This window comes from Felis catus, chromosome F2 (genome assembly GCF_018350175.1).
Source record: "Felis catus isolate Fca126 chromosome F2, F.catus_Fca126_mat1.0, whole genome shotgun sequence".
Lineage (NCBI taxonomy): Eukaryota > Metazoa > Chordata > Mammalia > Carnivora > Felidae > Felis > Felis catus.
Window position 1 is genome coordinate 51,217,625 of NC_058385.1, and position 9,725 is coordinate 51,227,349.

The 9,725-nt window shown below is 38.6% G+C and overlaps 1 long non-coding RNA gene across 1 annotated transcript; it reads left to right on the top strand.

The window, feature by feature from the left end:
- The first annotated feature begins 3,286 nt into the window (after nucleotides 1–3,286).
- Nucleotides 3,287–8,288, top strand: LOC109496160. The gene is made up of 4 exons (XR_002152037.3): nucleotides 3,287–4,192; nucleotides 4,436–4,477; nucleotides 4,753–4,956; nucleotides 6,078–8,288. It is a non-coding gene; the product is annotated as an uncharacterized LOC109496160 (long non-coding RNA).
- The last annotated feature ends 1,437 nt before the right edge of the window (nucleotides 8,289–9,725 follow it).

Here is a 9,725-nt window from a genome sequence, read left to right on the forward strand (position 1 = left end):
ATGAAGACAAAAAGCCAACATTGGGTTGGTGGCAAAGTAGAAGACAGGAAAGAGCCTGGGTCTTTAATGATAACGTTGACCCATAGGAGTCTGGAACTACCTACCTTCAGACATCTTTCTAAAGGAACAGTAAGTGTTGATCTTTTTTTAAAATTTCCAAGTAAAATTGACATACAGTGGAATGCACAAAATTTAGGTGCACGATGCAGTAGGTATTGATAGAAGCTTACACCTGTACATCTCAAACCCCTATCGTGATGCAGAACGTTATCATTACTGTAGAAATTTCCTTTATGACCCTTTCCAGTCAGTCTTTCCACCATCCTACATACAGGCAACTACGGGTCCAATTTTTTTTTTTGTACCATAAGTTATTATCGCTTGTTCTATAAATCATATAAGTGTAATCATGCAATGGATGGTCTTGGATAAGGTTGGTTTTACTCAGTGTGTAACAGAACTGTTTCATTACTTTTCACTACTGAGCATGTGATTACATACAGTTTGTTTATCCATTTACCTGTTGAAGAAACTTGGGCAGTTTTTAGCTCAGGGCTGTAGGGAAAAATGCAACAGGTATTCTTGTGCCAGTCTTTTTGTGGATGTGTGTTCTCATTTCTATAAGGTAAATGTCTAGAACTGGAATTACTGGGGCAGGGAGGGAGTGTTAATTTTATAAAACACTGCCAGATTATTCTGCAAAGTGACTGAACGTAATCAACAACAGCGTATGAGTGTTCTGGTTACTCCGCATGATTGCCACACTTGGTGTTCAGTTTTTTTCAATTTTAGACACATGGGTGAGTATATAGTGGTATCTCATTATGATCTTCCTTTACATTTCCCTAGTGACTAATACAGTTGAGCATTACTATAAAGCTACTGCCATCAAGACAGCATGGTATTGGTGGGGGGCACCTGGGTTGCTTCGTCCGTTGAGCATCCAACTCTTGGTTGCCCTCAGGTCATGATCTCATGGTTTGTGGGTTCAAGCCCACATCAGGCTAATAGCATGGGGCCTGCTTGGGATTCAATCTCCCTCTCTCTCTGCCCACCCCCTCAAAATAAATAAATAAACTCAAAAAAAGGCACCATGATATTGGTGAAAGTATAGATACATTAATTGATACAATAGGACAGAAGGCCTAAAAAGAGACACACACAAATAGAAACAACTGATTTTTAACACTTGTCCAAGGGCAATAAATAGAGAAAGGGTAGTCTTTTAACAAATGGTGCTGAACAGACACCCATGTGCAAAAAGTAAAACCAGACAAAAAAAACCCTTGCATCCATGCCTTGCAACATATATAAAATTCAACTCAAAATGGGTTATAGATCTAAATATAAAACTTAAAACTGTGAAACTTCTAGAACACAATGAAGGAGAAAATCTTTATTACTTTGGTTAGGCAGAGTTTTTTGATATGACACCAAGAGCATGGTCCATAAAAGAAAACAAATAATAAATTGGAGTTTATCAATATAAAAAATGCTTGTTCTACGAAATTCACTTCTGAGAGAATGAAAAGACAAAGACAAGTTGCAGACTGGAAGAGTATTTGTAAATTGTATTTCTGACTGAGTTTTTATTTAAAAATATTGAAGTCTCCTAAAACTCAGTAAGAAGAAAACAATCCAATTTTAAAATGGTCAAAAGAACTGAATACACACTTCATCAAAGGACAAAACCAGAAAGCAAATAGTTGTATGAGAAGATACTCAACACCATTAGTTGTTAGGAAAATACAAGTTAAAACCACAAAAAGATACCGCTGCCTTTTAATTTGATTTTTTAGTGTTTATTTATTTTTGAGAAAGAGAGAGAGAGAGAGAGAGACAGTGGGAGAGGGGAGGGGCAGAGAAAGAGGGAGACACAATCGAAGCAGGCTCCAGGCTCTGAGCTGTCAGCACAGAGCCTGATGTGGGGCTCGAACTCACGAATTCTGACACTTAAGCAACTGAACCACCCAGGTGCCCCTCTACTGTACATCTTTAGAATGGCTAAAACATTAAATGCCAAATGCTGGCAAGGTGCAGAGTGACGAGAAGTTACCACATTGCTAGTAGGAGTTCAAAATGGTATAGATATTGTGGCATACACCGTAACGGGTTTTTTAATTTTAATTTTAATTAAATTTAATTTAATTTTAATTTTGCTATGAGTTTAAATGTACACTTATGAAATGACCCAATCACTCTCCTTCTGGATATTCACAAATGTGTAGTGAAAATCTTACACAAAAGTCTGTATGTGAGTGTTGATAGAGGGTTATTCACACTTGCCCAAATTTAGAAACAACCGGATGTTATTCAATCGGTGAATGTATAAACAAACTGGCACATCCATAAAAAACAAACATGTATAAGTTTTAATTGCATTTTGATAAGCATAAGTAACCAGAACCAAAGGGCTACATGTTATATGATATGATTTATATGCCATTCCAGAAAAGGTAAAACAGTTGGAAAGAAAAACAAACCAATGGTTAACAGGGATAACAAGGGATTGTCTGACTACAAAGAGAAACAGGAGGAAATTTTTAGGATAATAGAATTGTTTTATATCATAACTTTATGGGAAATACACAAGTCTGCATATGTCACATCCCATAGGCTGTCCACCAGCAAATTTTACTGCATATAAATTTTTAAAAATCAACAATGTGTGGGAAACTCACAGAACCTATAATGAATGAACCTAATCATATTCTGCATGAATAACATTACCACATAAAATGGAAACAGTATTTTGAGTGGCTAATGTAAGGCAAAAGACAAAAAAAGAAACACACAAATATTTTATTCTGGTTAGGACATTTGTCTCTCACAGATCTGTAGCTTACCAATTCTGAAGCTATTTTTATACCAGATTAGAAAAATAAACAAATGTATTACAGATAATGAAAGCCAGGTTTTTCAAGGTTAGATAAAGAAATCATAAATAGTACAGGGGTAGGGGTGGGAAAGCTAGAATAAGCCAAGAGGCGTTTGATTGGAATCATTAGTATCAATATGGACTCATGTTTTTGTTATGTATGTGTGTGTAGGTTTCATATGGATAAAGAAATACAGATGTCTATAGGCATGTGTTTGCGTATGTATGTGTGTATATATATATATATATATGCAACCATTATATACACACATACATGTATATCTATATATATATGTAGATATGTGTGTGTGTGTGTGTGTGTGTGTGTGTGTGTGTGTGCATATCTATCTCCAATGGGGCGGGGGGGGGGGGAAGGAACCAAGGAACCAAACTAGGTTTAGACATGAAAATTCAATGAAATATATAATCCTAGCTTGGATCCTGGTACAAGAAAAGCCTCCTTGGAGAAGCGGTTGGTTCCTGGCTTCCGGCAGGGAAAACACAAGATCAGCCTGGATTATCTTTTGGTGCCAAAAATAAATGCTCCAAAAAGGATGGGGACATGTCTAAAGGGCATAGGAATCAACACGAAAGAGCTTCCGACAGCCAAAGCTGAGATTTTTGAGCAGTAAAATAATAATAATGTATTATAACCCATAGACTTAAGTAAATATCCATGAGTTCATACTGATAAATCTAAATAATTGAATAAATAAATAAATGCGAGGGAAAGAACAGCTCTTCCTTTCAAAATAATTTCAACTGATAAATGTAGAAGAATGAGGGAAATAGAAAATTATCATTAGTACACCACAGAAACAATTACTTGCTAAAATTAATAGGCAAAAGTTTGAGGAGAAACTGCTTATTTTCATTGCCTCAAAGAGTCTCCCCCAAGATCTTTATTAGTTAGAAAGGGGAAAACAGTAACGTTATAGGGGGGAAACTGCTGACATCACCTGAGCCAAGGTAGCACTGTTAGCAATAGATACATGCAATGTATCTTATTAGTATCATGTATCCCTTGATGTTCTGTGCTGAGAAGGATACATCAGTTCTGTGGTATTCTTGCTAAAATACATGACCTTCATCCAGTCATGAGAGGACACATCAAGAAACTCAAACAGAGATAATCTACAAAGTAACTGACCAGGACTCTTTCAAGGTCATAAAAGACAAGGAGCCACAGAACACTTACAGATTGGAGGAGACTGGGGACACAGAAAAACTAAATGCACTACAGACTAGATCCTGGAACATTAAAAGGATATCCGTGGAAGAGCTGGTGAAATCCAAGTGCGTTCCGTAGTTCAGGTAATACTATTCTACCAACATAAATTTCTTTGTATAATTGTACTACGGTTATCAAAAATGCTAACCTGAGGGGAAACCGGGTGAAAATTATACGGGAACTCTGTGCTAGTTTTGCAACTTTTCTGTAAGTCTAAAATTCTTTCAAAATTAAAAGAAAAAAGTCTAGTCTGATCTAATATTAAACTTCAATCTTTCATGTGATTTAACACTTCTCACCCCCTCACCCCCATTATCACTATGCAGCCTTTGACATCTTCAGAGTGGGAGCTGGGAGAGGGACGAGAGGTAAGAATCAGCAAAGCACTAATCTGACATGTATGTAGCTCTGTGGCTTTAATACTACCTGGGTATAGCAAATGACATCCAAATACTACTTCCTGTTTCTCACCCATTCCTCGCCTGCCTTTGCGCCAATTCTTCCTTGCTGGGGAGCTCGAACTCATTTTCTGGCATGGTTAGATGCAAACTCCAGATAATCAGTGATGGCTGCTCCCCTCAGTGGCTACATCTGACACTTCATCTCTAGTTTCTTTGAGCTAATGTGGATTTGTTCCTGGCAGGAAACCATTCCCCATGGAGGACTCCTTCCCAAGATGGCTCTTGGCCAGCTCTCTTCTGTTCTCTCGGAGGCATTCACATTGCTGCTCATTCCAAGGTGTAAGAACAGAAAGACCCCAGAAAGGATTTTGCCTGCTGGACCAGGCCTACATGTTCCAGTGTCCTTCTCTTCTCACTGTGCAACAACAAAATACGTTTAAAAGCTGGTAAGAGGTAGTGAGTGGAAATTAATTTTAACATACTTATGGGGAAAAAATGATATTGATCAGCTTTTAGTGTATTGTGCTATTTTGATACACTTGTATCAACAACGAGACTGTATATAGACAGACTTTTATTAAAAAGTTTTGATGTTCTTGCTTTGGGGGATGCAGGAAAGAGGGACTTTTCTAAAAATGCAAAATTTGTTTGATGTTTCCAATATAACTGGAAAAAGTGCCACATTTTAGTTTTCTGAACATTGGCTTTTCTAAGAAAGATGGCTGCCCGAACCAATAAAGGATAAATCCCCATGTGACTGAGCTCAGTTGGTGTATTAGTACGAGGGCAAGCAAGACAGAGTGAGAAGAAAGCATTGTACGAGGCTGCGGCGTGGCCAGAGGAGGTGAACTCCTGTGTACATTTGCTTGATCAGAAGATGCTCAGCGTTGATTCATCTCCTCGCCATCCCTCAATGCATCCCTCAGGCACAGCCCAGTAGTAGCAAGCGTAGTAGGAGCATGATGGCCCCTATCACCTCCTGTCACATCCAGTGAGGCGTCCCGGGCTCTGAGTGTCTCCGGTCTGATAAACAGACTGGACCATGAAGCAAATGAGAGATAAGTGACCCTGGTTTTGTGTTTGTTCACGAAACCTGCACTAAATGAGCTACTGCCTCTTGCCTCTGGGCTTTGGGCGCTTCATTCAAGGTGGATGGGATAATAAGAGAGTAAGTTGTTTCCACATTAGGGTCAATTAATCCTTTTCCATGGATTTGGGAAATACTCAGTTTGGTCCATTGTCACAAAGCGAACATACCCATTGAATCAGCATACAGATCAAGAAACAGAATGTCAGCATTCTGTGTGCTTCCCAAAAGCCCCTGGGCATGCACTTCCTTCCAGTTACTATCCCACGGCTCTAGTTTTGCTTGTTTAAGAATTTTGTGTAGAAAGTATGCCCTCTTCCGAATCTGATTTATTTCACTCAGCACAATGTTAACTAATGGTTTCTCTTACATAACTTTTAAGATTACTTACCTATGTCACATGCATACAGGAAAACGTGCAAAATGCACATATAAACTTAAAGGAAAATTATAAAATTAAAAACTCATGTTCTCCCACAGGTTTCCAAAGTCGATTTTTACCAGGATCTTAGAGCTGCCCCGTGAGTTCTTCTTTCAATGCAACCTTCCCTCTCCAAACCGAGTAGCATCAGCAAACCTAGCTGTGTGAGGCAAGGGCAATGTTGGCATCATAATGAAGATTCCCGGGAGAAGATATACTGAGCAGAGTGTCCCTCTCTTGCTTCGTCTCACTGGAGGTTTAGAAGAGTCCCTTCCAGGGGTGCCTGGGTGGCGCAGTTGGTTAAGTGTCCGAATTCAGCCAGCTCACGATCTCGCGGTCCGGGAGTTGGAGCCCCGCGTCAGGCTCTGGGCTGATGGCTCAGAGCCTGGAGCCTGTTTCCGATGCTGTGTCTCCCTCTCTCTCTGCCCCTCCCCCGTTCATGCTCTGTCTCTCTCTGTCCCCAAAATAAATAAACGTTGAAAAAAAAAAGAAGAGTCCCTTCTGGGGAAATTGGTGGACAGGATGAAGTGAGTTCTGGGACACCCAGGGCTCCCGACAGTCAGGGCCTGTGGCAGGGCTGTGAATGCGCAGGAAGGTGCTGTCTGACAGGAATGTACCCACATTGTGAGCAGCTCAGTGTTGTCTGCTTCTCCTTTGCCGTATCCCGTCTCTCGTGTCCGAGAACAGGACAGAACAGGATTCATCTGCAGATCCAGATGAGTGTCTTCAGCTGATCGGGCAGCGAAGAACAGACGATCAGGTGGAAACTTCTCCAGTGCATGGTTGAGACCTGCCAAGTTCAGGTCTTCTTCTAGGCTGGCCAACCCCTGCAGATTCTGTTTTCCAGTTAAATATATCGGAAATGGCAATGATGATCTTGTGAGAACAGCCCTGAGCATGTTGAGTGGCACTGCCCTTCTCTCCCCGCCCTCAATCTTCTGCTAATGGCCTTCTGGATCAATCTAGAGGTTTCTTAAGAAAAGAGTAAGAAAGAAAGAAAGGAAATGTCCCTTCCTTAAATAAAACTTGGGTGAAGCCCTATGTTAAAAGGCTCTGGCCCTCAAGGGGACAGCAGCACATTAAAGCCACAAGAGGCACCGGAACGGTCCATGGGAGTAGTGGTGCCCAAAACCAATCTCTCCTTTTTGCTATTGACCGCTTGTTTCCTCTGGAACTGAACAAATAAAGGCAATGTAAACCTGATTGCTTTATCTTCCCTCTTCAATAATAACGAATTCCTATTTTCTCAATAGGATAGCATTGTAGGATATTATAGAGAAGGAGTGGTTGGAGGAAATTTCAGACAGAGTTGGAAAATAAAGATAAACTCTACTGTGCCTGGGGTTTAAGGCCAAGACAGAATCGTCCCTTTGTTTCCTTCTTGTTTGCCTTTAATCCATAATAACACTCGCGAGGTGAGAGATAGAAACACAGAGCAGGCTCTCAGAGAATTAGTTCTGTTCGTATGGAGAAATCTGAAAAGCACCATTCATTTTTAGCAGGAGAACAGCAGAGCCAATGCAAGGAAAGCTTGGCTCTTCCATTTGGAATGTGCAACTCAAGCTTGTTTTCCATTCAGTGCCACAATTGCAAGGGGCCAGAGGGTTTCGGCAAGGTAAATGCATGTCCTGGACCTTGGAAAAGACTCCTGAACTTATCCCAGGCTAAAACAGTAGTAGCAACGTGAAAAAGGATTTTGTGTTTTTGTTTTTGTTTTTATTTGTTTTTTGAAGTAGTTTGAAGGTAATGTATTCCCCCACTTAGTGCTGGGAAAGTAGGAAATTAATTCCACTAGTTTCTAGTTTTAGTTGGAGGATGTGGGTTGACTGTGCCATCTGCAAGAATATATTTCGTGGAACTGGTGAAGAATGCTAAAAGTTACATGAGGGGATTCTCACAGAACAGGTTAAAAGAAGTTAATCGCCAAGTTTAATTAACAATGATATTGAATTAACTAGAACATTCCACTCCTTAGCTATGATAGGTAGTGGGCTATTTATTATATTACTTTGGTCAAATGTAGCTCATGCTCAGTTTTGTCATTAAATAGCAAAAGCATTATTTCTTGGTAGCTATCATCTTAATTCTAGAGAAAAATACGCGCTTTAAACCACAAGAGGGCAGCAGCATTACTTTCTTAATCAAATGCATCTTTGGAAACTCAATCCTGGGTCTAAAACCATAATTACGGTGTAATAATTACATGCCTTTCTCCAAATGACTCTTATTAATTCTGATGGTATTTCATGAGTAAAGTTATTTTTAAAGTGTCTGTGACTAGGGTTCTTTACAAATGAGAATGCTTTCAGGACAAGCGCAATAAGATAATTTTAGCGAGTGAATTAAAGTGCCTCACGAGGGTGAATTTACAAAAGTACTTTAAATTTTGGTTTTAAAAATAGCACCATTAAAATTATACAGGTATATCTTTTCATAAATATGCAAGGGTATAAAAAGAAAACACGCGTATTTGGCAATGGCTAAAGCTTGTCATGGTTTAGTTGTATGTATTTTTATAATTAGACATCTAGAACTAAAATAAGAAAACCAGGTAGCATAAAAATTCACAATGAATAGCCCCAATTTAATGTAAAAAAATAATTGGGCATTTTTCTGCTGCTGAATCTACTTTTTTTTCCATTTTTAAGATGCAATAAAATTTCAATAATTTTATTTAGCCACCAGGTGGTGCTGTGTATTTAAACAACGAAGTAGACGAAAAGAGAAAATTGAAGATCTGAGAAATATCATACCTCTTTGACACCTACTTATATATTCACCAGATTTTTTGACAAGGATGGAGTTCCTTTGATTTCTGTAAGGGAGGCTTTTGAGAAAATATTTTACAAAAATGCACTGTCTGGAGCAAATAGTTCAGAAAACTACATGAAGTTCAGGAAATTCATTTAATGGTAAAACTGAAACATGGACACTGACCTTTTCACAAACAACAACAACAAAAAAACAAACAAAAAAACCAAGAGTCTCTTCTAACGAAATCTCACTCCATGGAAGCTACTTATTTTTGCTCATGAAATTGTTCCTTTTGTTTTTCAGGCAATGAAGAACAATTGCATTTTATTGCCCCTCCTATTAGTAAAAGGTAAAAGAGAATTGTCCCTTACACTGAGGAGGGCACCTGTTGGGATGAGCACTGGCTGTTGTGTGGAAACCCATTTGACAATAAATTGTATTTAATATAAAAAAATAAATAAACATTTAAAAAAATTTTTAAAGAAAAAAAAGGAAGAAAATTGTCCCCTAATTCAGTGAAAGGTGGGGAAAGATAACAAATCACCCTTAATCTGTATCATCTGTAGATACTGAAGTAATTAGATATGTAGAGAAGCCAAACTTCACCCATATTCACTCATTCACCAAAACCAGTTTCATTTAAATTTGGAGGATAAATAACATGACTATAGGTATCCTGCTATAGAACAAATAAATTTGGAATGTGTTAGCCAGTTTGTAAGAAAATGTGTTTTACAATGACTACTTTTTACATAACCGATCAGATAATGAGAGCATTATGAAGCTTAGTAAGTCTGAATACGGTTGTAAGTTGATCATGCATTATTGTCTTACTGTATACAGGAAAAGGAACAAGTAAGACTGAGTTTTGCAGAGATGGTAGAGTTTTCTTTCTTTCTTTTTTCTCATTTAATCCTCAAAATTACCATCTGAGTTATTATTATCTCCATTGC